Below are 28,000 nucleotides of genomic sequence, written 5' to 3'. Positions count from 1 at the left end.
ATTTTCATGATTCACTCTATTCTTATAAATGAAAAAAAGATTTGAAATGGAGAGGAAATTGCCTAATAACATTTGATCTTGCCTCCATTTATACAAACCTAATATGAGGAAAGTTTAGAAAAGCTGATACGTTGAAAAAAAAAAGGAGACTTATGGGTCAGTTAGGAATCAACTTTAATTCCGATTCCTAGCTTTCTGGGCAATCAACCCCTTCTGCTGGCCCTTTGTTCCTATTTTGGGAGCTTTTTTTGCCTTACAGTTCATGATTGATTTGTGGTCAGCTGTCACTTTTAGTTGCTACCCCATTCATAGCAAAATGTTTTTTGCTATACCAGGCTTTCCTTTCAAAAGAAGGTGGTATTTTGTGCTTTCCATTTATTTTGGGGGTATATTGGTATGTTGATAGAGCCTTTATTTTAGTTAAAAACATTTTTTTTACTTTTTTCCAAGGATGGTTTATTGGGGATCTTGTATCTTTTGTGTTTTTTTTTTTTTTTTTTTGTTGCTTAATTCTATGTTTTTTAAATTTGGGAATGCTCAAAGCAGACCCTGTACTGACCATCCATTCTTAGAGCAACAACAATGTGCATCTAAACCATCTCATAATGATCACTAACATTCATCTTACCCTCCCCCCCCCCCCCCCACCATCCCCATAGATGAAATAAAAGTTAGGCATACAACAGTTGATCCTATTATTGCTAATTAAAACTATCCAGCTGCTGGTCATTTCTTTTTAAATTGTATTTTTATTGGTATTTTTAAACATACAAAAAATAAGGTATGCGTCAAGAACATTTACAAATAAGGGCATGTTAACTGACAGAACTATATAATTGAAAGACAAACTTCCTACATGGCTGAAGGGCCAGAGTAAAACACATCAATAATAATTAACAAATAACAGCATAATCCTCCAGTGTAACAGGCAGGAACATGTCATACAATAAACAAAGTATGAAGTAAGGAGATTAGGGAGAGAGGGGACACCATAGATCTCAAAACTTAAAAACACAAAAGATCAGCATTGCAAAATCAAATAAACATAAGAGGTATACATCTAAGGCTCTTGAGGGACTGCTTCAGGACAATAGGCAGAATCATCCCAAACCTTCCAGATTTTTTTAAATCTTGGTATTGAATCATCAATTAACGCAGTCATGTATTCCATCCTACGTTTATTGGCTACAGTAGACAGGAGTTCGGAGCCAGTGGGAGGAGAAGGAGACAACCAACAACATGAAAATTACTCTTTTGGCCGCTAATAAAATAAAGGCCATCAGCCTCCCTGCAGGTTTGGAGATGCCCATAAAGGGAAGACCCAGCAAATAATGAATAGGGTTTAATGGAATAATTACATAACTTACATTCAATAGGTTTTGTAAAAGGGTCTGGACAAAGTCCCAGAAGAGTGTAATAAGGGAAGAGTCCCTACATGATCATATGGGCTCCCTCTTACAGTTGGATGTTTTACCCTGTGTGTTAGGTTTGTTCCCTGACTGTGACATTGACAAATTTCTCACCATTTTTCTTCAGGAATATATTTTTAGCGCTCGCAAACTTATAGCTAGACAGTGGATGCGGGAATCAGTCCCTACTCTTCAGGACTGGATCGCTAAAATAAATTCTGCTCTTCGTTATAAATGGTTGATTTATAAACACAGGGAGTGTCCCAAGAAATTTGATAAAATCTGGAGTCAGTGGTTAGAGAGTACTCGTACATTTAATGTATACATTTTTTGTGATTTTATTTTTTCTGAAGTCCTTGGGGGGTGGGGGGAGGCAGTGGGGCCGGGGTATGGATATGACTTTTTGATTAATGCTCATAGATAGGGTGGAATCGATATATTACCAGGGCGGGTGCTGCTGAGTGAGATATTTATAACATGATATCATTGTACCTCTTCTTTTGTATGGTGAAGGTATATCTTGTTTCACTAAATTCACTTTAAGTGTTTCACAAGTGTGAAATTCACGTGTTAATGAGTTTTTGTATTTTGTATTGTATTTAAACAGCACAAAAAAACTTATTTTCTATTTAAAAATAAGGGAACAGTCCTAAAAAATATGATAGCGGGTGCCTACGCCAGTGCTGCATCTCCAGCACAGCTGGGAGGTCTCTGGATTACGGGCATGTAAGATGTCTGGGGTCATATACCAAAATAGGAGGATATTGAAAACAGTCTCTCTCTGCACCACAAAGCGTGAAACATCGGAGGCCGATTCCAAAATTTTATGCCAGTCTGCTAGGGAAATAGATTGTTGAAGAGTATGAGACCATTTGCTCATGTTTGAATAAATAAATTCAGTCAAGGGAGTAGCCTCATGAAGAATTTTATATAATAGCCAGTTTTATACTGCTATATCCTCTGCAGAATATTAATTCCTGTAGTAAAACCACAATATATGCTCTTTGCCTCTAGTAAATTTGACCTTGCCTTGTTCATTAAAATTGTCCTGTTGCTGGCCATTTGTACTCTACTTTATCATCTGTGGTCTCTTAGTTCTTGTAGTAAAACGCCTTTCTGCACTCATTGACTCTAGTATATTTCAACCAATTCTTTCATAATAAATATTTACTGCTGGTGATCAATTTTATATAGATGTAGCCTCTGTAGTATCTTAAATCTTGTAGTGAAGCCCCAAGCTCTTTGTCTTTAGTATACTGGGCCCAGATTTGTTATTTAAAATTGTTCTGCTGCTGGCAGGTTGTACACTGCTGTATAACCTGTAATCTCTTAATTCTTGTTGTAATACGCTGATCTGTACTCTTTTTCTTTCATACAGTGGGTATAGAAAAGAATCAGCCCCCCCCCCTTCCTTTAAAATAATCACATGTTGTTGCTTTGCAGCCTGAAATGAAGACAGAAACAGTTTTTGCTTCATCCAGCTGTATTTACCTAGTGCAACTTATAACATCCTAGTGAAAGATATAACACAAATAAGGCAGAAGAAATATATATAAAAAATATCAAAAATAGAATCACAGAGTTGGAAAAAGGAGAACCCCTTTGTGTCAGAGCCGGTTCACATACGCGCGACCCAACTTGCCGGGGCGACCTGTGAAGTCACGGTGCGCAGCTCGCACCACGACCTCGGAGCGGCCGGCACGGACTTCAAATCATTGAGGTCAATGCAGGTTGCCCCAAAGAAGCTCAGGACCCTTTTTCTAAGTCCGAGCGACTTTTGTCGCTCCTATTAGAACGGGTCCTGTGCTACTCTATGGCAGACGACCCACGGCGACTTGTCAGGCGACCAGGTCGCCTGACAAGTCGCCCCAGTGTGAACAGGGTCTCAGTATTTTGTTGAATCACCTTTTGCTTTAATTAAAGCCTTTAGTCTGTTGGGATATGTCTCTACTAACTTTGCACATCTAGACTTTGCAATATTTGCCCACTCGTCTTTGAAGAACTGCTCAAGTTCAGTTCAATTTCATGGTGATCGTTTGTCGACTGTAGTCTTCCAGTCATTCCACAGATTTTCAATGGGGTTTTTTTTTATTTTAAATCAGATTTTGTTTATTACATTTTTTCTGTACAAACAAAACAAGAGACTAAGGGAACCATACATGTTCACAAGGTTATGCAGAACAAAATACTATGGTTGTAAAATAGCAGTGTGCCATAAAGATATTGTCAACACTAGGGTTGAGCGAACACGGACTGTATTATTCGTGTTCGTACCGAATAATTGGATTTTTGTTACCCGAACACGGACCTGAAAACTTTACTGTATATTCGGGTAAAAATCCATGTTCGGTCGTTTTATTTCCGGGTTTTGCATGCATTGGCGCGCTTTTCATGGCGGGCTTTCAACAGCCAATCAACAAGCGTTTAACTGGTGTGCCTAAGCCATCCCAGCCATGCCTACAAATGTATTAGTAGCTGTGATTGGCCGTCTGAAGCATGTGACCAAGTCTTTATAAGTTCGAGGCAGCGCCGCTGCGGCGTCATTCTGCTGTTTAGTTCAGGGACAGAGCACACATCAACGTGCTGGTTGCTGATTAGGGACAGACAGGAAAAAAAAAAACATTTGTGTCCGGATAGAATTGAGGGACAGGTCGGAGTGTGTTAGGCAGGGCGAGTTGTAGGCATTTTAGGGCGAGGCTGCTGCTGATTTTTAGGGTCAGTGTGTTCTACAAACTACAATCGATATTGCTGTGTGGGGTGGGGTTTGCAGTCACCCGATCTACGATCATCATCTTATCAATCCTTTTAGGGAGAGAGTCTGCTGATTTTTAGGGTCAGTGTGTTCTACAAACTACAATCGATATTGCTGTGTGGGGTGGGGTTTGCAGTCACCCGATCTACGATCATCATCTTATCAATCCTTTTAGGGAGAGAGTCTGCTGATTATTAGGGTCAGACAGTGTGTTCTACAAACTACAATCGATATTGCTGTGTGGGGTGGGATAGGAGATAGGCAGGTGTCAGTGGTCCACATCCATTTTGCTGTGTGTGGGCTGCTGTGAACACAATCTTTTTGGGGTGCAGTGAACACAATCTTTTTGGGGTGCAGTGAACACAATCTTTTTTGCCCACTGAGGAGGAGGGAGAAAAGTATTTTTCTATCAGTCACTGTGTGCAGCATTTTTCCTTCAGCTGTGCTGTGCTGTGCTGACTGATCATACACTGCTGTGTTCAGTTCACATGTGCTATTATTGAGTGGTTTCAAAAATCATACACTTTTTTTCTATTCCACTATTCAATATACAGGCTTGGGTTAAAAAAAATTAAATTGTGGCCTGCAACAGAGCTGAATGATATTTGGGGTTTTTGGGGTTCATCTCATACTTCTGAAGATTTGAGGGTGCTGCCTGTTCCAAACTCCTCCTACTCCTCATCCAGCCTTTTAGGGGTACAAACAATAGTAATTGGGGCCTAGAGTGCTTCTGTACGTGTGAGATACATACACTTTTTTTGATCATATTTTCTATTCCGCTATTCAATAAAAACCTTTGGGGATCAGTTAAATTGCGGGATAGTCTGTGTTGGTACGTGTGAGATACACCTTTCCAAGTTTTTGGGGTTCATCTCATACTTCTGAAGATTTGAGGGTGCTGCCTGTTCCAAACTCCTCCTACACCTCATCCTGACTTTAGGGGTACAAACAATAGTAATTGGGGCCTAGTGTGCTTCTGTACGTGTGAGATACATACACTTTTTTTGATCATATTTCCTATTCCGCTATTCAATAAAAACCTTTGGGGATCAATTAAATTGTGGGATAGTCTGTGTTGGTACGTGTGAGATCCACCTTTCCAAATTTTTGGGGTTCATCTCATACTTCTGAAGATTTGAGGGTGTTGCCTGTTCCATACTCCTCCTACTCCTAATCCAGCCTTTTAGGGGTACAAACAATAGTAATTGGGGCCTAGTGTGGTTTTGTACGTGTGAGATACATACACTTTTTTTGATCATATTTTCTATTCCGCTATTTAATCAAAACCTTTGGGTATAAACAATTAAATTGCGGGATAGTCTGTGTCGGTACGTGTGAGATACACCTTTCCAATTTTTGGGGCGCATCTCATACTGCCGAGGATTTGAGGGTGCTTCAGTTTGCCTCCTGCCTGTTCCGAACTCCTCCTACTCCTCATCCTGCCTTTAGGGTACAAAAAATTGTAATCGGGGCCTAGATTGTGTTTGTACATGTGAGATACACCGTTTTGTAAAATTTGTCCTATTCCGCTATTCAATATACACCCTGTTTGAGTGTAAAAAATTAAATTGCGGGATAGTCTGTATCCGTACATGTGAGATACACCTTTTTAAATTTGTTTGGCGCATCTCTTTCTACCGCCGAGGATTGCAGGGCGCTTCAGTTTGCCTCCTGTTCCCAACTCCTCCTACTCCTCTTCCTCATCCTCCCTTTAGGGTACAAAAAATTGTAATCGGGGCCTAGTCTATGTTTGTACGTGTGAGATACACCGTTTTTTATCCTATTCCGCTATTCAATATACACCCTTTTGGGGTAAAAAACATTAAATTGCGGCATAGTTTGCATATTTGACTGTGAGATACACCCGTGCGATACTGTTGTTGTTTTGTTCCGCTATTCAATAAACACCTTTCTAGGGCAAGATCTTAAATTACAGAAATATGAGGAGACCGTCAAATAGGGGCCGTGGCCTGGGTCGTGGTGCTGCTGGTAGAGCTCCTGTTGCAAGGAGAGGACGTGGTCGATCTGTGCCAGCTACACGCACAAGTGAAACACCTTCCTCAAGTGTTAGTAGGCGACAGAACCTGCATCAGTATTTGGTAGGGCATCATACGCCCCTAGAATTAATGAGGCCAGAACAAGTGGAGGCGATAGTAGATTGGTTTGCTGCTGACAGTGCCTCCAGTTCCTTCACATTGTCTCCCACCCAGTCTACTGCAGAAAGGTCAGAGTTGGCACCTGCAGCCGATGTCCAACCGTCTTTCACCTCACCCCCTTGCAAATCAGGCAAGCAGTCTGAGCCCCAAGCCATACAGCAGTCTCTTCTTCTTTTTGAGGACTCTGTCAGCAGGGTTTGCCAGGGCCATCCGCCTAGCCCTGCCCCAGAAGTGGAAGAGATTGAGTGCAGCGATGCCCAACCACTTATTTCTCAAGATGAGTACATGCAAGGACCATCGCAGCACGTCTCCAATGATGACGAAACGCAGGTGCCAACTGCTGCGGCGTTCAGCATTGTGGAGACCGACAAGGAGGGCAGGGGTGAAGACTGGGTGGAAGATGATGTGGAGGACGATGAGGTCCTCGACCCCACATGGAATGAACGTCATGCAGGTGACCTGAGTAGTTTGGAGGAAGAGGTGGTGGTCGCACAGAGCCACCAGCACAGCAGAAGAGGGAGCAGGGTGCAGAAGCGGAGCGGCCGTGCCCTAGACACTACGCCCGCTACTGCCCAACGCAGCAAGGGAACGAGCGCACCAAAGTCAGCTCAAAGGTGTTCTCTAGCGTGGAAGTTCTTTAGAAAATGTGCTGATGACCGGACACGAGTGGTTTGTACCCTGTGCAATCAGAGCCTGAAGCGAGGCATAAACCTTCTCAACCTGAGCACAACCTGCATGATCAGGCATCTAAGTGCAAAGCACGAGCTGCAGTGGAGCAGACACCTTCAAAACCAAGAAACGTCACTGGCTCATCCTGCTTCCTCTTCTGCTGCAGTCTCGGCAACTCCAGCCACATCTGTAGTGATACCGGCACCTGCCACAACGCAAACAGAGGATCTGTCAGCAACACCACCACCTGGGTCACCAACCATCTCCACAATGTCCCGTGGAAGCATTCAGCTTTCCATCTCCCAAACACTTGAAAGGAAGAGGAAGTACCCCCCTACCCACCCGCGATCCCTGGCCCTGAATGCCAGCATTTCAAAATTCTTGGCCTTTGAAATGCTGTCATTCCGTCTGGTGGAGACGCATAGTTTTAAAAACCTTATGTCGGTGGCTGTCCCACAGTACGTCGTGCCCAGCCGCCACTACTTTTCCAGGCAAGCCATCCCTTCCCTGCACAACCAAGTGGGGGAAAAAATCAGGTGTGCACTGCGCAACGCCATCTGTGGCAAGGTCCATCTAACTACTGATACGTGGACCAGTAAGCATGGTCAGGGGCGTTATATCTCCCTAACGGCACACTGGGTAAATGCAGTGGCGGATGGGCCGGAGGCGGATAGCAATTTGGCGCATGTCCTTCCACCACCGAGGATTGCAGGGCGCTTCAGTTTGCCTCCTGTTCCTAACTCCTCCTACTCCGCTTCCTCATCCTCTACCGCCTCCTCATCCGGACAGCGTAACACCTTCACCACCAACTTCAGCACGGCCAGGGGTAAACGACAGCAGGCAGTTTTAAAACTTGCCTGTTTGGGGGACAAACCACACACCGCGCAGGAGTTGTGGAGGAGCATGGAACAGCAGACAAATGAGTGGTTGCTGCCAGCGAGCCTCAAGCCCGGCCTGGTGGTGTGTGATAACGGGCGAAATCTCATAGCAGCTCTGGGCCTAGCCGGTTTGACGCACATCCCTTGCCTGGCGCATGTGCTGAATTTGGTGCTGCAGAGGTTCCTTAAAAACTACCCCGATATGTCAGAGCTGCTGCAGAAAGTGCGGGCCGTCTGTGCGCACTTTCGGCGTTCTCACCCTGCTGCTGCTCGCCTGTCAGCGCTGCAGCGTAACTTCGGCCTTCCCGCTCACCGCCTCATATGTGTCTTGCCCACAAGGTGGAACTCCACCTTGCACATGCTGCAAAAACTGTGCGAGCAGCAGCAGGCCATAGTGGAGTTTCAGCTGCAGCACGCACGCGTGAGTCGCTCTGCGGAACAGCACCACTTCACCACCAATAACTGGGCCTCCATGCGAGACCTGTGTGCCTTGTTGCGCTGTTTTGAGTACTCCATCAACATGGCCAGTGCCGATGACGCCGTTCTGAGCTTAACTATCCCACTTCTATGCCTCCTTGAAAAAACAATTCGGGCGATGATGGAAGAGGATGTGGCACAGGATGAGGAGGAGGAGGATGAAGAGGTAACATTTCAAAGGCTTTCAGGGCAGTCATTCGCAAGGGGCTCCGAGGGTGGGTTCCTGCACACACAAACGCCAGGGACACAATTGTCCAGCAGGGGCACAGTTGTGGAGGATGAGGAGGATGAGGAGGAGGAGACGGAGGAGGAGATGGAACCATGTTCACAGCAGGGTGGCACCCAGGCCAGCTCATGGCCATCACTGGTGCATGGCTGGGGGGGATACAGAGGACATGGACGATACACCTTCCACAGAGGACAGCCTTTCGTTGCCTCTGGGCAGCCTGGCACACATGAGCGATTACATGCTGCAGTGTCTCCACAACGACCGCCGAGTTGCCCACATTCTAACTTGTGCTGATTACTGGGTGGCCACGCTGCTGGATCCCCGTTACAAGGACAACGTACCGTCCTTAATTCACTGACTGGAGCGCGATCGCAAGATGCGCGAGTACAAGCGCACGCTGGTAGACGCGATGCTGCTGGCATTCCCACCTGACAGCGGGGCCACAGTGGAAGCACAAGGCAGAGGAGGAGGAGGAGGAGGAGGAGGAAGAGGTCGCCAACGCAACCAGGGCACCGCCAGCACCTCAGAAGGCAGGGTTAGCATGGCCGAAATGTGGAAAAGCTTTGTCAGCACGCCACAACAAACAGCAGCACCAGCAGCTCATATGGAACGTCTTAGCTGGAGGCAGCATTTCACCAACATGGTGGAGCAGTATGTGTGCACACGCCTAGACGTACTGAATGAGGGGTCTGCCCCCTTCAACTTCTGGGTCTCCAAGTTGGGCACATGGCCTGAGCTTGCCCTTTACGCCTTGGAGGTGCTGGCGTGCCCTGCAGCCAGTGTATTATCTGAACGGGTATTTAGCACGGCTGGGGGCGTTATCACAGACAAGCGCAGCCGCCTGTCCAGAGACAATGTGGACAAGCTCACGTTCATTAAAATGAACCAGGCATGGATCCCACGGGACTTTTCCGTACCTTGTGCAGAATAGCGATGGATACCGACCTTACCCAGCCATTGTTCAATTTTTGCTCTTTCTCACTCTTTTGGGGTGTGCCCTCATTTAAAATTTGTGAAAAGAAGCAGTGTTGGCTACCTCGTCCTCCTCAGGGCCAGATTAACGTAGGGGCTATTGGAGCTGCAGCTCCAGGCCCCTACCTTTATATAGGCCCTGGGTTGGCCATATTCACTGTTACCGCTCTTCTGTCACTTGTAAACACAGAAGTCTGGCTTCTATGCTCGCTTCCCCAGGCAGCTCCCTCAGAACCTCCCCACACAGCACGAAGGCCGGACAAGGAGGGACAGTTGCCGATGCATGGATGTGTTTATGGGCTTCAGAGACAGCATCCCATGTTGAATTAGGCATGCATGGCTGCACCCTTCCTCCTCTGGGTGCATGCCAAGGCACGGCCCTTAAGGCCCTTCAAAATCCTCAGCACCAAGCCCATGATGCTCTTAATCCGGCCCTGGTTCTCCTCCACCGCCCATAGGTGTGCGCAGCCTATTGCATTATATTATATTAAATACACATGCATGTGTTTGCCTACATGTACATGGCCCCGATACATTACTCTCCCTGCTGGCAAAGAGAAATAGAGCAGAGCAGGTCCGAGGGAGATCTTTCCCATCTCCTCACTGGCAAACAGAGCGATAATGCTATGTGCCCTGGGTGAGTAGGGTGTGCCCAGGCACATCCGGCACACCCTGTGCGCACGCCTATGAGACCGCCACATCCACCACCACCTCAACCTCCCTCCTACTCCATATGGGCCTCGTCCTTCAGAGATAAAGAAAATTGTTTTATTTTTCTGTTTTTTTTTTTCGTTGTTTTAAGTTATTTCCCTATCCACATTTGTTTGCAGAGCACTTGCCATGCTCTTAACAACGTTTTGCTGCCATTTGCAGCACTCTAGCCCTTTCCATTAGTGTTTTAGAGCCATTTTAGTGCCTGAAAGTTCGGGTCCCCATTGACTTCAATGGGGTTCGGTGTCCGGGAAAAGTTCGGCAAAAGTCCGGGACACGGACCCGGACTTTTTTTTAAAGTTCGGCCGAACCCGCCGAACACGGACATCCAGGTGTCCGCTCAACTCTAGTCAACACATGGAGTTTTAAAAAGGTTTAGGTACTGCATTAAAGGTAACAAAAGAAAAACAAGGTAAGGCAGAGTAGTTATAAAAACACACTATTTCAGAAATGAAGAAAACATGTATATGAACCTTGATCTTAATTTCTTACTCCCTATTTCCCAAAAACAAAAAGAGAAGGGAAGCAAGAAAAACAAAACTTGTGAACCCGAAAAGGCAGGTGTACACTGTGGCAAGCACTAGTGTGCCAAAAACAAAGCAAACTATTTGTCTCTGCCTGCCAAGGCACCATACGCATCTGGTTTTATTACCTTTTGATCTCTAGCAATCCATTAAAAACTAGAACCTCATACTAAATGAAACCATTGCTTATATAGTGTTAGTACGCTAAACCCAAGGAAACTCTTCCTCCAAGAATTCTATTTTGGACCAATTGTACTGGAACCACTCCAGGAGTGCCCAGCCAGGCATCCCATATATGTACAAATTTTGTTGGACTACCTCTATGTTAATAAACTACTTTCTCCTTTATAAATGTCACATTAACAGCAGTGACCCATTCCTTATGGGACAGAGGTGTTGTAGAGAGCCATTTATGTGCTATAAGTTTCCGAGCAGTAATGAAAATTCTAATAATAGCTGGGTATGTGTGTGGTGTATACAATTCCTCCACTAACCAACCCAGGAGACAGAGTTTAGGGTCTAATGTAAGAGTAAGGTGCGGGATCCCCCCCCCCCCCACAGAGAAGAGCAGAGGAGACTAGCTGACAGGGAAGTGACCGAGGGAGGTGGGTGCAGAGTGGAGACTTACCGACTGAGGGAGAGGGAGGAACTGCAAGTGACAGGCTTAAAGGGACACACATTAGGTAAGTAAGACTGGTGACTGAGGTTGAACACTGACTGAGGGTGTACTGTAGTGTAGTACCAGAGTGTCTGGGAGTACCTGTTAATACCTGAGTGTCTGGGAGTACCTGTTAATGCCTGAGTGTCTGGGAGTACCTGTTACTGCCTGAGTGTCTGGGAGTACCTGTTACTGCCTGAGTGTCTGGGAGTACCTGTTACTGCCTGAGTGTCTGGGAGTACCTGTTACTGCCTGAGTGTCTGGGAGTACCTGTTACTGCCTGAGTGTCTGGGAGTACCTGTTACTACCTGAGTGACTGACCGGGCTGTGTGTCTGTGAGTGTTGTGTGACTGACCGGGCTGTGTATCTGTGAGTGTTGTGCGACTGACAGGGCTGTGTGTCTGTGAGTATTGTGCGACTGACCAGGCTGTGTGTCTGTGAGTGTTGTGCGACTGACCGGGCTGTGTGTCTGTGAGTGTTGTGCGACTGACCGGGCTGTGTGTCTGTGAGTGTTGTGCAACTGATAGTGGGTGCGACTGACCGGGCTGTGAGACTGTGAGTGTGTGCGACAGGAGTGTTGTGCGACTGACCGGGTGGTGCGACTGGGAGTGTCGTGAGACTGACCGAGCTGTGAGATTGTGAGTGTTGTGCAACTGAGTGTCAAGTGAGGGTAGCGGAGTACCAGAGGGTGAGAAGGTAGAGATAGGAAGCTAGCAAATAGCCACATAGGATAGACTTAAATCACTGAATCCCCATTAGATTAGATTATTTGGTACAATGCCCGGCGGGTGTGGAGATGCGATTCGGTGTACATCTTGTGGTATGTATACGTTCCTCGATCATGAGATCGAGGGCGAATACAAATGCGCAAAGTGTAAGCACGTTGTTTCCCTGGAAGCTCAGGTCCTGAATCTAGGGAAGCAACTGGCAACACTGAGACGTATGTCCATACTGAAGGAGAGCTGGGATCGTACCCGCCAGGTGCAGGCAGGGGTCTGCACAGAGGTGGGCAGAATGACGGAGGTGCAGGCAGCAGAGCAGAGTAGATATGTGACAGTTAGGAAGGGTAGAGGGCAAAAAGGCAAGGAGGCTGATCCTGGGCTGGAGCACCCCAATAAATTCGCCCCGTTGTGTGATGTTGGGGAAACCAGTCAGGGACCAGCATTGCTGGAGCAGAGCGACGCCCCTAGCTGCCAGGGGAAGAACTCCACCAGTGAGGCCGGGAGAAAGGGAAAGGAAAGACAGGTGCTGGTGGTAGGGGACTCAATTATTAGAAGGACAGACAGTGTAATCTGTGACAAAGACCGTGTGTGCCGAACAGTCTGTTGTTTGCCGGGCGCTCGGGTTCGGCATATTGCGGATCGGGTGGACAGATTATTGGGTGGGGCTAGGGAAGACCCAGCTGTCATGGTACACGTGGGTACCAATGACATAGGCAGAGGAAGATGGAGAGTCCTAAACGATTTCAGGGACTTAGGCGCTAAGTTGAGGAGAAGGACCTCCAAGGTAGTATTTTCCGAAATACTACCTGTACCTCGAGCCACACCAGAGAGGCAGCGGGAGATTAGGGAAGTTAACGAGTGGCTGAGGAGCTGGTGTAGTAAGGAGGGTTTCGGGTTCCTGGAAAACTGGGCCGACTTCTCAGTCGGCCACCGACTCTTTGGTAGGGACGGATTGCACCTAAATGGGGAGGGTGCAGCCGTACTGGGTGCGAGGATGGCCAAAATGTTAGAGGGGCTTTTAAACTAGGGAATGGGGGGGAGGGTACAGATGTAGAATTAGCCAGTGGAAAGCAAGTTTCAGAGGGCAGAAATGGGGGCATTAGCGGTAGGGTGTTCGGAGCTCCTATACCCAGGGTGGGTATGGGGAAAAATCAAGAGAGCAGCCTAAAAACATCAAATGAGGATAAATGTAACCGGTCAACAAGATGGGAGAGCTGGAGCTACTGATGTTTGAGAAGGATTTCGATTTTGTGGGGATAACTGAGACTTGGTTTGATAGCTCTCATGATTGGATGGCGACCATTCAGGGGTATTCCCTTTATCGCAGAGATAGAGAGGGTAAAAAAAGGGGGCGGGAAATGTCTGTATATTAAGAACAGTGTACAGGTAAATATGAGGGATGATATTAATAATGGAGCTAAGGACGAGGCAGAATACCTATGGGTAGAGCTTCAAAGGGAAGGCATGGTGGGGAAGGTAATATTGGGCGTATGCTTTAGGCCCCCCAACCAGAGGGAGGAGGGGGAGGTGGACCTCATTTTACAGATAGGATTGGCAGCAAGGACGGGAAACGTCATTATAATGGGGGACTTTAATTATCCAGATATAGACTGGGCAGAAGGAACCGCACACTCAGCCAAGGCTCAGCAGTTCCTAAATGTTTTGCAGGACAATTTCATGAGTCAGATGGTGAATGCACCGACGAGAAAAAATGCGGTACTTGACCTACTGATTACCAACAATACTGACCTGCTCACGGATATAGAAACATGGGAGAACTTAGGAAACAGTGACCATAGGTCAATAAGTTTCAGTATTAATTACAGTTATAGGAAGCAGGGGGGTAATATAAGGACGCTGAATTTCATAAGAGCCAATTTCCCAAAGCTGCGCTCGCTGCTAGAAAATATCAAATGGGATAGAACCCTGGGAACAAAGAACACGGAGGAAAAATGGGAATGCTTCAAGAGCATACTTAACAAGGGGATTGACCAGTGCATTCCAAAGGGAAATAAATTTAAAAGAGCAAAATTAAACCCTGGGTGGCTAAACACCAACATAAAAATGCATATTAGTGCTAAAGAAAAGGCCTTCAAAAAATACAGGACTGAGGGGTCATTGGCAGCATTTAAGCATTACAAAGAGTGTAATAAGAAATGTAAAGACGAAATCAGGGCGGCTAAAATAGAACACGAGAGACATATAGAGAAAGAGAGTAAAAAGAACCCCAAGAAGTTCTTTAAGTATATAAACAGTAAGAAAGCGAGGCCAGATCACATTGGCCCCATAAAAGATGACAAAGGAAATATGGCCACTGAGGACAGAGAAAAGGCGGAAGTGTTAAATCATTTCTTCTCTTCAGTCTTCACAAAAGAATTGGGGGGGCTACACAAACCTTGCTTGTAAGGCCGAACTAAACAACACACCTCAGGAAGTACCCCCATGGCTAACAGAAGATAGACTTAGAACTAAACTAGAGAAACTTAACATAAATAAATCACCGGGACCGGATGGCTTGCACCCGAGGGTTCTTAAAGAGCTCAGCCAGGTGATTGCCAGACCATTATTCTTGATCTTTAAGGATAGTTTACAGACGGGTATGGTGCCAGCTGATTGGAAAAAAGCCAACATGGTACCAATATTTAAAAAGGGGCCGAAGTATATCCGAGGTATATCCCGGGGAACTATAGGCCGGTCAGCCTAACATCTGTAGTCTGCAAGATGTTGGAGGGGATGTTAAGGGATCACATACAAGACTTTAGTAATGAAAACAGTATAATTAGTAGTAATCAGCATGGATTTATGAAAAATCGTTCTTGCCAAACCAATCTATTAACCTTCTACGATGAAGTGAGCCGCCACCTAGATAAAGGAAAGCCTGTGGATGTGGTGTATCTGGACTTTGCAAAGGCCTTTGACACCGTTCCCCACAAACGCTTACTGTACAAACTAAGGAAGGTAGGTATGGACCATAAGGTGAGTACCTGGATAGAGAACTGGCTCCAGGGGAGAGTCCAGAGGGTGATGATTAATGGGGAGTACTCGGATTGGACGGGTGTGGAAAGTGGGGTCCCCCAGGGTTCGGTCCTGGGACCAATCCTGTTTAATTTATTCATAAATGATCTAGAGGAGGGGATATCGAGTACAATCTCAGTATTTGCAGATGACACTAAACTAGGCATGCCGATATCTTCTATGCAGGATGTAGAAACCTTACAAACGGACCTGAACAAAATAACGGGATGGGCAACTACATGGCAGATGAGGTTTAATGTTGAAAAATGTAAAGTAATGCACTTGGGGGCCAAAAACCAGAAAGCAAGCTATTCACTAGGGGGGGAACCTCTGGGTGAGTCTAGAATGGAAAAGGACTTGGGGGTACTGGTAGACAACAGGCTTGGCAGTGGCATGCAATGCCAAGCCGCTGCAAGTAAAGCCAACAGAATACTGGGATGTATAAAAAAGGGGATTCACTCCAGAAATAAAGAGATTATTCTTCCACTCTACAAGACTCTGGTCCGGCCACATCTGGAGTATGCTGTCCAGTTCTGGGCACCGGTCCTCAGGAAGGATGTGCTGGAACTGGAAAGAGTCCAGAGAAGGGCAACAAAAATAATTAGGGGAATGGAGGACATCAGCTATGAGGAAAGACTACAAGCACTGAACCTATTCTCTCTGGAGAAGAGACGATTGAGGGGGGATATGATATCAATGTACAAATACTGTACTGGCGACCCTAGCATAAGGAACAAACTATTCAGAGTAAGGGAATACAATAAGACACGTGGCCACTCACTAAAACTAGAGGAAGGGCGGTTTAACCTTAAAATGCGTAAGGGGTTTTTCACTGTGAGAGCGGTAAGGATGTGGAATTCTCGTATCAGCAGGGAGCATTGATAGTTTCAAAAAACTGTTAGATGGACACCTTAGAGACCACAACATACAGGGGTATACAATGTACGGTTAAAAGCAAACATACACACACATCATAGGTTGAACTGGATGGACTGTTGTCTTTTTTCAACCTCACTAACTATGTAACTATGTAACTATGTAAAAAGATTCCAAATACTGTTAATAGATCCAATCATCCTTATCCAGTATCTCGTCAGTTTTGGACACTTGCATAGCAGTGAAGGAGCATGCCATTATCCACATTACATCTTGGGTAAAGAGGGGTGTTCCTTTTATGCCAAGCATGTCGTTTATGCAGAGTATGATATGTGTGGTGTATGATAATAAGCTGAGTGAGTTTGCGAGTTGTTGACAAAGTTGTCAAGAATAGTGGACAATTTTTTCATCTGAAACATGTCCCAAGTCTTCTGGCCATCAAGTTCTGCACCTTAGTGACATAGCATTGGATTTGAGAACTTGAGACATGAGAGAGCCATATAAAGATGAGATTTGTCCTTTTATAGGCAATGAGGTTTCAAGTTGAGTAAGTAACTTTGGCTCTACAAGCAAGATAACCTAAGTAGATACCCTAGAACGGGAGGAAATGGCATGCCTGAGTGGTAAATATTGGTAGAATATTTGGTTCGGTAGACCATATTCTTCTCTCAGTATCTGGAACTATTTTAATAGTTGACCAATATAAAGTTGTGGAATGTAAGTTAAACCATATACAGACCAGCCATTAAATCCCTGAAGTTCGTGGAGTTCAAAATAGTTACTATTGTTAAAGACCCGAGTGAAAATGGTACAACCCATATCATTGAAAAGCTGTTTGGCTTTACATCAGATCTTATCTATTAAGGCCAAGCTAGGGTACTGAGATAAAGTTCTAAATTCTCCAGCTTCCAGACAATGTATCAGATTGTCATTAGACAGCATTGTTGCAAGAACACTTTTGATAGGGTTATGAGTTTCAAAGGGGTTTAAGTCTGGGCTATGCAAGGACATTCACCTTGTTCTCCTTCCACCAATGTGTGGTAATTATTGCTGTGTGCTTTGGGTCATTGTCATGTTGGAAGGTAAAATACACAAAAAGGCGCAACTGTTTAGAACACTGAGTAACCCAAAAACACTGTATCTGCAATAGCAAGGGTATATGGGAAACATACCAGAAAAAAATGTATATATATATATATTTAGTCCAGTATATTAAGTTCGTTACATCTAAAGGCAGCCATCCATAGGGACCAGAAGTAAAATCCCAAGAAAACTGCAAAGAAAACAAAAGAACAGGAGGTGCCCCTAAGAGTAATCCGCAGGGTAAAATTTATTATTACAATTGGTAATAAAATGACAGAATGGAAGAAATGGTAAGCATGTAGACTTGAAATCCTCAGTGGGTCATCTATGTACATCCAGGGGAGGCAAGCGCTATCAGGGGGGGTCCAACACTGCAATGTATAGAGCCGGATGTGCGGTGTGACAGGACGCCCGAACTTCAATTGAAATCCAAATATGAGGCCTGAAGCACAGAGAGCCATCCGGGGAAGGGAGATGATGTCACTGTCATGCAACGTGTTTCCGAGCTTGCTGGCTGCGATGTGTAATGCAGCGACGCTCCTTCTTCATAGCAAGGACCAGTCTACCGATGCAGTCGTCTTAAACTCCTATATATTGCCAAACGGGGGGGAAGCTACTAATTAAGGGCCAAATTAGAAAAAGGAAAAAGGAAAATGCAGTGTATGTGATATTGAATAAGAGGGGATGTGAGAAAAAAAATAATAATACTATTGGACATAAAAAATTAGATAATCATGAATAAAGGGAATGGTGAAACCACTATCTCAAAGGTAGACCCCCAAAGTCCACCCAAAAGCCCTTTGACCAATAAGTATGTTTCACTACTAGGGTTGAGCGAACATGGACTGTATTGTTCGGGATCTTACCGGACTTTTGGATTTTCAGTACCCGGACACGGACCCAAACATTTTACTGCATACTCGGAATACAGTCCGTTGTTCGGTTGTTTTGGCGCAGTTTTAATGGCGCGGTTTCAACAGTTGCAGGGCAGCCAATCAAAAAGCGTTTAACTAGTGTGCCCTTAGAAGCCATCACAGCCATGCCTACTAATGGCATGGCTGTGATTGGCCAGTGCAGCATCGATTTTATTGTGTGGGGGTGCAGTGCACGATTTTTTTGCCCTGACCTGAGCCCAGTGAGTTTTATCACTCTGTTAGGTGCCACGTGCAGCGGACATTTAATGCAAGCTCAGTGCATATGTGTCTGCTTAATCCGGATTTTAAAAAAAACAAAAAACTTTTTTTCCTTCATATTTTACTGTGACATACAGCGTTTTAGACACTGCTGTGTTCTAATCTGCTATTCACAAATCACCAATTTAAGGGAAAAATAATTATTTTTCAGTTTTTCATTCATACGTTACTGTGACATACAGCCTTTACACACAGTCCTGTTCTAATCTGCTCTTCAAAAATTCACCAATTAAAGGGAAAATTAAAAATTTTTCATTCATACGTTAATGTGAGATACACCCTTTGGATACGGTTGTCCTATTCCGCTATTCAATAAACACCCATTTAGGGAAAAAAAAATTGCGGCCTAGTCTGCATATGTTACTGTGAGATACACCCTTTGTATACTGTTGTTCTATGCCGCTATTCAATAAACATCCATTTAGGGGAAAAAATATTAAATTGCGGCCTAGTCTATAGCTGTACATGTGAGATACACCCTTTGGATTTTGTTGTTCTATTCCGCTATTCAATAAACACCCATTTAGGGGAAAATTAATAATTTTGCAGCATTTGCTGATTATTTTACTGTGAGATACACCCTTTAAATTTGTTTGGCGCGTCTCCTTCCACCACCGAGGATTGCACGGCGCTTCAGTTTGCCTCCTGTTACTAACTCCTCCTACTCCGATTCCTCATCCTCATCCTCTACCACCTCCGCATCTGGTCAGCGTAACACCTTCACAACCAACTTCAGCACAGCCAGGGGTAAATGACAGCAGGCAGTTTTACTAATTACTGATTTACCTGATAACAACAGATACTACACTTGATCTTAGCCAAAAGGTCGAGAAGCGATGCTGGTGGCATTCCCACCTGAAAGCGGGGGCACAGTGGAAGCACAAGGCAAAGGCAGAGGAGGAGGAGGTCGCCAACGCAGCCAGGGCACCGCCAGCACCTCAGAAGGCAGGGTTAGCATGTATGAAATGTGGAAAAGCTTTGTCGGCATGCCACAATAACCAGGACCATCAGCTGTTTTTTTTTTAAGCCCATGGTGTGTGAACACACTCAGATTATCACCCAGTGGGTGCATAAAAAGTGCACACCAAAAAGTGAAACACAAAAAGTGCACAGGGTGTACACATGGTCCCTGACCCTGATCCCCGAGGGTGCAAGGCTCCTGACAGGGACTGGGGTACTTACACTGGCTAACCTGGCTGAAACCAGGCAGCCCCGTTCTTTAGGAGGTCTGCTGAAACAGACCACCCCATGTACTAGGTGGGGCTATCCCAAAGAGAGACCCCATGAGAGAGGGCGAACAAAGCCAGAAGGCCATATCCACCCCCTCCCAAGACTTTCAGGGACAGGTCCAAGGACCTACACCCTACTAATCAAGCTGTGCAAAATAAAGTGTACTGCCACAATAAAAAACACAAAACGTGAGACACACAACACATAAAAGTGGGGAAAGGGATAGTGGAGAAGTGCAAGGTTAATGCCACGTTGCAATACTATGGCATGCCCTTCGGCCAGGAATAAAAAATTCCTCTGGTCCTGACTCCTGACCAAAAGGCTCGGCCCTAGAGGCAGGTGTGAAAAACCTGTGTAGGAAGTACAGTGTCTTTGGTGCCATACTCATAGTGTTGCCATCCACTGTGAATTATGGCACCCCTGGACTGCCACTCCAGGGGCACATACACCACAGGCTTTTCAGAATCCCGGTCCCTGGCAAGACTAGTGCAGCCCCGTCCCTACCAGAAGGACTCAGAACTTAGACAGCTTTGGGAGAGCCCGGCCCATAACCAGGGACACATACCTTTTCCAAGGCCAGACTCAACCCAGAAGGGGGAAAAAACCTTAAGCCTCTCTGACCATTTTCCTCCTTGCTCTTTCAAGCAAGCCAAGCTACTTGCTTAATTACTAACAAAATAATCAATTCCACAGCAACTCCACCAACATCAGCATGTATGATAGACACCAGCACTTGCATGTCCTTGCATTAATCTACACTTAGTCATTGGCTTGGCCGTACAAAACACATGGCTGTAACATCATCACAGGTTGCACTTTGTAAACTATCAAGCCTTGTTTTGATGAAGGTGGTGGGTCCTTTTGTCATTCTGTAACATTGCACATTGATTTATGACTGAATAAGTGCTTGTACCAGAGCAATGTTGCAGTGCTGGTGACATATACATATGGTATGTAAAAAGAATGAGACACATATAGCAAGAAGAAGTGTCAGAAAATGAGAAAAAAAAAAATTTTTTTATTCCAATCTGCAAGACATAAAAGTATGTTCTTGTGTGTACTGACATATGGATATAAGATGACCGTCCTTCATTAACCTCATCTGTCTCACTTACAAACAACTGCTTTTCATATTGTCTTTGCCCCTGCTGTCTCTTGTACAAAGCCCGCTGCTATTTTTTTCTATCCTATTTAATTATCCACTGTGATTTAAAGCATAATCCCCATTAAAGCAGCTGTGTGACCTTGAGAGGGCACTGTTTTAATAATGCATCAAGTTGAAGGGAAAAACGGGGAGCCAGTAAAACAACAGAAGTGGGAACTGTCTATGTACTTTACATATTTTTATGCTGGGCTAGCAAAAATGTTGCTATGAAATATGGACTGACAGCAAACATTTTATGAAGGGATAAAATAGAACATGAAGACATGCTGAACAATATCTTAGTAGCAAGAAGAGATGAGTATGCTCACACCAATTTCCACTAAAACATGCTGATTGGTAGCAATGGTCTTTTATTACAGTACTTATCTTTTTACCATTAAAATCATGCTAAAAAAGCAGAGCGGACACCTGGATTGGACAATTTTCTGTGGCAATCCAAAACAGGCTGATCAAACTTGACTTCTCCAGACTCAGCCTGCTCATCTTCTATAGCAAGTAGTGCTCATAATGTCCTGAGGCTGTTCAGTTTACATCTTGCCGAAGAAGTTGGAGGTGTGGAAATTTTTTATGACACCTTTTTCGCCTTAAAAATTTGAATGCAACAAAGAATGATGTGATCAAAGGTGGGGGAGACTGCCACCTCAGGCACTATGAAGGGAAAAGCTCAGTGACTGTCATTTCTGCACTCTATGTTGGTCTAGCCATTGTAAGTACAGACATCCTAGGGAGGTGCACTTTGGTATCTGTGCAGGGATTTCAGAGGTCCTTTTCCTGGGACTTATCACATTGGCTTTCAACTACCACTGATTTGTATTGGTTAAGTGAATATTGTGCTGATTTGAACATTTTGAATTGCTTTTCAAAGCAGAATAAATAATTGATGACACCCTACCCTCTGTATAATCAAAATGCAGTAGGGTGGTCTCCCTTTCACCTTGTAGTATTTTTATCTTACACAAGACAAAGCTAACATGTTCAGTCTAACTATAAAGAATATTTCAGTTTTGGGAAAAGTTTGGTGTGTTAAATCATCAATCATCTATTATGTATCCCACAGGCAAAGCCTGTGCACCACAATGAAGAAATCATTCTAAGGCTTCATGTACATATAGCCTACTTTGACCGCCAAAAAAAGTTTGGGAAAGGGGGGAGGTTAGGGAGGGACCATCAAGGAGTCACTCAAAAAATCCTTAAGGTGAAAGGATATGAGGATGTGGCACCGATTACAGATAATACCATCAATAACCTAACGGCATATAGCCGGTGAGCCAAGCAACTAATGAACATGTAGAAAAAATGGAGAGAAAGGAGTTGCATGTATGGCTCAAACACTGGTAGATGGTTTAAAAATATATACTTTATTGAAGCAGATAAAATACAACAATATGCAAATAATTTCAGAAAAGTAATTGGACACAGGATAAAACACAAAAACAAATGAGGTCCACCTTGGATGACACAAAGTACCCCACTTGGGCTCCACCCACCACCCGGGAGATCCCAGGTACTCAAATAGATGAATGAACCTTATATTAGGCCCCTAAAGTAATTCTTCCCGCCTTGTGATCCTTGATCAATATAGGGGCTTGTAGAATCCCTAGTAATGCAGTGAATAGGGAGACATGATAAGCTGATATTTGGAAGCAGGGTGCATAAATCTGACGGGGGGCAGGATAGGGGGAGAGGGAAATTGCAGACTGTAGTGAGTAGTTGAGAACAATGTTCCATCCACTAGATCAAAGCAGTAGGCTATATGTCTCCACCGTGTCACTTTCTGGTTACGGCATATATAATCACATAGGGTTCCGGATAAGTATCTAATATGTTGCAGACAGTTCAGGAAATATTCACCAATGTGGTATACAGCAATCAAGTTTAAATAGCATCGGCAGCATTGCATAAAGCAGACAGACTCACAACATATATGCAGCAGCACATATAGCACATGTAGCAAGCAGATGAAAGTTCAAACCTTGTGTGATGCCTTTCTATTTTCCAAGCTCTGGAAGCAAATCATTAGGAGGTATTATTCCACTAGTGTATATAGATATATGTAGATGTGGACCCTCCGTTCCTTAATGAGCAATGGAGAAGAGGCTACACACTTGTTTAGTAGGTACGTCAGACAGAGTGTAGAGTTGCGGTCAAGCTTAGCAAGCGTATGACGAGCCTGAGCAATTAGGTAGTGGTATCCTGAACTCACATGTCTTAGTGGAGGGTATTCAGTCAGTCCTCCATTGATTTCCAGAGGTTACGTATCCGGTGATGAATATGGAAAGATATTTTCGTATTAAGATGCCAGCCAGAAGAGCGGGAGATTGCCACAGAATTGTTTGTGGATGGAAATCACCGTGATCAGCTGCGGGGCTGCCGTTGTCTCACTAGCAGGGAGTAGCGGTGGCGTGTCTTTCCGGGTATGGTGGGTGGAGCCGTTGTCGTGAGGTCTTGGACACATGTGATGTCAACGCGTTTCGCGTGACGCAGCACGCTTCTTCAGGACGTAGAAACGCGTTGACGTCACACGCGTCCAAGACCTCACGACAACGGCTCCACCCACCATACCCGGAAAGACACACCACCGCTACTCCCTGCTAGTGAGACTACGGCAGCCCCGCAGCTGATCATGGTGATTTCCATCCACAAACAATTCTGTGGCAATCTCCCGCTCTTCTGGCTGGCATCTTAATACGAAAATATCTTTCCATATTCATCACCGGATACGAAACCTCTGGAAATCAATGGAGGACTGACTGAATACCCTCCACTAAGACATGTGAGTTCAGGATACCACTACCTAATTGCTCAGGCTCGTCATACGCTTGCTAAGCTTGACCGCAACTCTACACTCTGTCTGACGTACCTACTAAACAAGTGTGTAGCCTCTTCTCCATTGCTCATTAAGGAACGGAGGGTCCACATCTACATATATCTATATACACTAGTGGAATAATACCTCCTAATGATTTGCTTCCAGAGCTTGGAAAATAGGAAGGCATCACACAAGTTTTGAACTTTCATCTGCTTGCTACATGTGCTATATGTGCTGCTGCATATATGTTGTGAGTCTGTCTGCTTTATGCAACGCTGCCGATGCTATTTAAACTTGATTGCTGTATACCACATTGGTGAATATTTCCTGAACTGTCTGCAACATATTAGATACTTATCCGGAACCCTATGTGATTATATATGCCGTAACCAGAAAGTGACACGGTGGAGACATATAACCTACTGCTTTGATCTAGTGGATGGAACATTGTTCTCAACTACTCACTACAGTCTGCAATTTCCCTCTCCCCCTATCCTGCCCCCTGTCAGATTTATGCAGCCTGCTTCCAAATATCAGCTTATCATGTCTCCCTATTCACTGCATTTCTAGGGATTCTACAACCCCTATATTGATCAAGGATCACAAGGCGGGAAGAATTACTCTAGGGGCCTACTATAGGGTTCATTCATCTATTTGAGTATCTGGGGTCACCCGGGTGGTGGGTGGAGCCCAAGTGGGGTACTTTGTGTCATCCAAGGTGGACCTCATTTGTTTTTGTGTTTTATCCTGTGTCCAATTACTTTTCTGAAATTATTTACATATTGTTGTATTTTATCTGCTTCAATAAAGTATATATTTTTAAACCATCTACCAGTGTTTGAGCCATACATGCAACTCCTTTCTCTCCATTTTTTCTACTTTGACCGCCAGCCATGGCAAAATGCAAAACGCTGCAAAATCACACCATTATTTGGCAGAGAATGCCACTTTTTGCAGCTCGCGGTCAAAATGTTTCTATCCAGAACGTGGTTCTTTTGCATTCAGGAGAAGGAGATTGAAGCTTGCCTAACCGCAGCAGCTCCTAAACTCTGCTAAAAGCCTATGTGTAATTTGACATAGGCTTTATGGAGGTAAATTTAGAAACTTTGGCAAAAAAATGGCAAAAGCTCCTAAACTCAAACTTAGAAGCTGTAGTGTATATGAAGCCCTACTGTTGCAGCTATTGGAAAATAATCTAAATCTGTTGAATTTCTCACTATATTAGTTGATATAGTAAGACCAGTAAATGACTGTATAACTAAAGGATAAACTTAAGTGATATACACCGGAAACCCCTTGAACAGGAAGTATGGTGGATCTTTTTTCTGGGGACATGGATTATTGTAGGAATTAATTATTGATAGGAGGTAGATGTATTTTTGAAGTGATGTGATCCACATTCTTTTCCATGGAACACTTTTGTTTGGAGCTATGTGCTTTATTATTGCACCCTCTATGTTTACATTCATGTAGCATTGTTATGTATCGTATTACATTGCATTGCAACTGCTTTTGGTCGCTATTAGAGTTGAGCGGACACCTGGATGTCCGTGTCCCGGACTTTTTCCGAACTTTACGCGGACACCGAACCCCACTGAAGTCAATGGGGACCCAAACTTTCAGGCACTAAAATGGCTCTAAAACACCAATGGAAAGGGCTAGAGTGCTGCAAATGGCAGCAAAACGTAGTTAAGAGCATTGCAAGTGCTCTGCAAACAAATGTGGATAGGGAAATAACTTAAAACAACAAAAAAAAAAAACAGAAAAATAAAAAAAAATTCTTCATCTGTGAAGGACGAGGCCCATATGGAGTAGGAGGGAGGTTGAGGTGGTGGTGGATGTGGCGGTGTAGGTGGAAGCGGCGGTGGAGGAGGACAAGGTAGCCAACACTGCTTTTTTTCAGTCATTTTAAATGAGGGTACACCCCAAACGACTGAGAAAGATAAAAAATATAACAATGGCTGGGTAAGGTCGGTATCCATCTCTATTCTGCACAAGGTACGGAAAAGTCCCGTGGGATCCATGCCTGGTTCATTTTAATGAACGTGAGCTTGTCCACATTGTCTCTGGACAGGCGGCTGAGCTTGTCTGTGATAACGCCCCCAGCCATGCTAAATACACATTCAGATAATACCCTGGCTGCAGGGCATGCCAGCACCTCCAAGGCGTTAAGGGCAAGCTCAGGCCATGTGCCCAATTTGGAGACCCAGAAGTTGAAGGGGGCAGACCCCTCATTCACTACATGTAGGCGTGTGCACACATACTGCTCCACCATGTTGGTGGAATGCTGCCTCCTGCTAAGACGTTCCATATGAGCTGCTGGTGCTGCTGTTTGTTGTGGCGTGCTGACAAAGCTTTTCCACATTTCGGCCATGCTAACCCTGCCTTCTGAGGTGCTGGCGGTGCCCTGGTTGCATTGGCGACCTCTTCCTTCTCCTCCTCTGCCTTGGCCTTGTGCTTCCACTGTGGCCCCGCTGTCAGGTGGGAATGCCAGCAGCATTACGTCTACCAGCGTGCGCTTGTACTCGCGCATCTTGCGATCGCGCTCCAGTGAGTGAATTAAGGACGGTACATTGTCCTTGTAACGGGGATCCAGCAGTGTGGCCACCCAGTAATCAGCACAAGTTAGAATGTGGGCAACTCGGCGGTCGTTGTGGAGACACTGCAGCATGTAATCGCTCATGTGTGCCAGGCTGCCCAGAGGCAAAGAAAGGCTGTCCTCTGTGGGAGGTGTATCGTCTGTGTCCTCTGTATCCCCCCAGCCATGCACCAGTGATGGCCATGAGCTGGCCTGGGTGCCACCCTGCTGTGAACATGGTTCCATCTCCTCCTCCATCTCCTCCTACTCATCCTCCAGAACTGTGCCCCTGCTGGACAATTGTGTCCCTGGCGTTTGTGGGTGCAGGAACCCACCCTCGGAGCCACTTGCGAATTATTGCCCTGAAAGCCTTGGAAATGTTACCTCTTCATCCTCCTCCTCATCCTGTGCCACATCCTCTTCCATCATTGCCCGAATCATTATTTGAAGGAGGCATAGAAGTGGGATAGTTAAGCTGACAACGGCGTCATCAGCACTGGCCATGTTGGTGGAGTACTCAAAACAGCGCAACAAGGCACACAAGTCTCGCATGGAGGCCCAGTTTTGGTGGTGAAGTGGTGCTGTTCCGCAGAGCGACTCACGCGTGCATGCTGCAGCTGAAACTCCACTATGGCCTGCTGCTGCTCGCACAGTCTTTCCAGCATGTGCAAGGTGGAGTTCCACCTTGTGGGCACGTCACATATGAGGCGGTGAGCGGAAAGGCCGAAGTTACGCTGCAGCGCTGACAGGCGAGCAGCAGCAGGGTGAGAACGCCGAAAGTGCGCACAGACGGCCCGCACTTTCTGCAGCAGCTCTGACATATCGGGGTAATTTTTAAGGAACCTCTGCACCACCAAATTCAGCACATGCGCCAGGCAAGGGATGTGCGTCAAACCGGCTAGGCCCAGAGCTGCTATGAGATTTCGCCCGGTATCGCACACCACCAGGCCGGGCTTGAGGCTCGCTGGCAGCAACCACTCATTTGTCTGCTGTTCCATGCTCCTCCACAACTCCTGCGCGGTGTGTGGTTTTTCCCCCAAACAGGCAAGTTTTAAAACTGCCTGCTATCGTTTACCCCTGGCTGTGCTGAAGTTGGTGGTGAAGGTGTTACGCTGACCGGATGAGGAGGCGGTAGAGGATGAGGAAGAAGAGTAGGAGGAGTTAGGAACAGGAGGCAAACTGAAGCGCCCTGCAATCCTCGGTGGTGGAAGGACATGCGCCAAATTGCTATCCGCCTCAGGCCCATCCGCCACTGCATTTACCCAGTGTGCCGTTAGGGAGATATAACGCCCCTGACCGTGCTTACTGATCCACGTATCGGTAGTTAGGTGGACCTTGGCACAGATGGCATTGCGCAGTGCACACCTGATTTTTTCCCCCACTTGGTTGTGCAGGGAAGGGATGGCTTGCCTGGAAAAGTAGTGGCGGCTGGGCACAACGTACTGTGGGACAGCCACCGACATAAGGCTTTTAAAACTGTGCGTCTCCACCAGACAGAATGACAGCATTTCAAAGGCCAAGAATTTTGAAATGCTGGCATTCAGGGCCAGGGATCGCGGATGGGTAGGGGGGTACTTCCTCTTCCTCTGAAGTGTTTGGGAGATGGAAAGCTGAACGCTTCCACGGGACATTGTGGAGATGGTTGGTGACCCAGGTGGTGGTGTTGCTGACAGATCGTCTGTTTGCGGGGTGGCAGGTGCCGGTATCACTACAGAGGTGGATGGAGAGGCCGAGACTGCAGCAGAAGAGGAAGCAGGAGGAGTCAGAGACCTTTCTTGGTTTTGAAGGTGTCTACTCCACTGCAGCTCGTGCTTTGCACTTAGATGCCTGATCATGCAGGTTGTGCTCAGGTTGAGAAGGTTTATGCCTCGCTTCAGGCTCTGATTGCACAGGG

This window comes from Pelophylax lessonae (assembly GCF_965119305.1).
Source record: "Pelophylax lessonae genome assembly, chromosome: 13".
Taxonomy (NCBI): Eukaryota; Metazoa; Chordata; class Amphibia; order Anura; family Ranidae; genus Pelophylax; species Pelophylax lessonae.
The sequence above is the reverse complement of the archived record's forward strand: the minus strand, read 5'-3'. Positions refer to the sequence as shown.